We start from the raw sequence: 1,548 nt of genomic DNA on the forward strand, positions 1-1,548 counted from the left end.
ACAGACAGACAGACAGACAGACAGACAGACAGACAGACAGACAGACAGACAGACAAACAGACACAGACAGAGAAGGGAACAGAGAAGGGCACCAACAGAGTTCGAGTACACACGCACACCAAGGTGACAATTGTGCACATCTTCGACGACACCCCCCCTCCCCTGTTCATTGTGGATCTCCCTTCACCCCCGTCCGCACCGACATAGACGACCGACGGTGATTGTAGGACAGCCCTCGGGCCGACAACCAATCAATGTCTTCAGATTTCTCACAAACTCCTGGCGGGGGACCAATCCCGCTGCGAGGCGGCCCGAGAATAGCCAATCACAGTGCACACAAACCTGATTACCGCTCGCTCAGCAAATGTGCAACTACACGCAGGCTTCTTCGTTCCTTCATTTGCGTCACGACGCGGGGGAATCAGGCGCTGGTCAACTTTTGGGCATGAATGTGGAGTTATTTGTACCATCCTAATTAAAGCTGGTTCATTTGTCTATCTTTCGATGAGAAAAATATCCGTCTATCTTGAATAGAAGTCGAGATATTTGCGATTGAAGAAGGTGGGGGCCGCCTGGTTTTGGAAGTGGTGACCCCCATAGATTAAGAGTCCTTGGAAACTAAAAATGTATATTCTTAAAGCCATATATCAATGCCTTTCGGTAAAAATCCACATAGAAATGTGTTTATAAATGTATATAAAAGGTGAAGAGCCAAAATGAAACCAAAATTCGATAAAAATTACTAAAATGATGGAAAAATGCCAGTATCTCCGATTTCATTATTTTGACACGAGTCTGGTTTCACCACGATGCCTCACATTTGTCTCAGCTAACACTTACCCCGGAGCGTCCTGTCAGAGCAAGTCGTTTCAAGCCCCCCACCCCACCCCAAACTCAACCCCATGGTAGTCCGTGAATACTTTCGTACTAACCACTCCGGAAATAACGCCTACAGAAAGGGTTACAGAGACGAGGGAAGAAGTTCTCAACTCAATTGATTTCGATCCATCGCCATCAACAATGCGCCAAATTACGTCACAAATGGGTATTGCCTCCCCCCCCCGCTCCCGTTTCTCTTCCTTTTCTCCCCCCCCCCCTTCTGTTTTACACCCTTTCCCCTTGTCCTACCCCTCCCCCCTCCTCTCGACCTCTTTCTTAAAGACGATACATACTGGATTATGGTACTTCTTCAGCAAGGTTCGTGGTCAACAACGTTGTGCCGCGGAAAAAAGAGAAGAATTTGATAGTTTTGGGTACAGAAAAGCATATCGACAAAAAGACCCCCCCCCCATCCCCCCTCCGCAACTCAAGAAAAAAGACCCGCCATTTAAAGCTGGAAATGAGTAACACGGACAGAAACAACAGAGGGAAAGGATGGGTGTCGGACCTACGACAGGATAATAAAAGAAAAGAAAGGAAAGGAGAGAAAAAGAAAAGATAGGGAAAAGAAAAGGAAAGAACAAAAAAGAAAAGAACAGGACAGAAAAGAAAAAAAAAAGAACGAAAAGAAAGGGTGAGGAAAGGAAACAAAAGGAAAGGAAAGGAAAA

Source organism: Aplysia californica, unplaced genomic scaffold (genome assembly GCF_000002075.1).
Source record: "Aplysia californica isolate F4 #8 unplaced genomic scaffold, AplCal3.0 scaffold01188, whole genome shotgun sequence".
NCBI lineage: Eukaryota > Metazoa > Mollusca > Gastropoda > Aplysiida > Aplysiidae > Aplysia > Aplysia californica.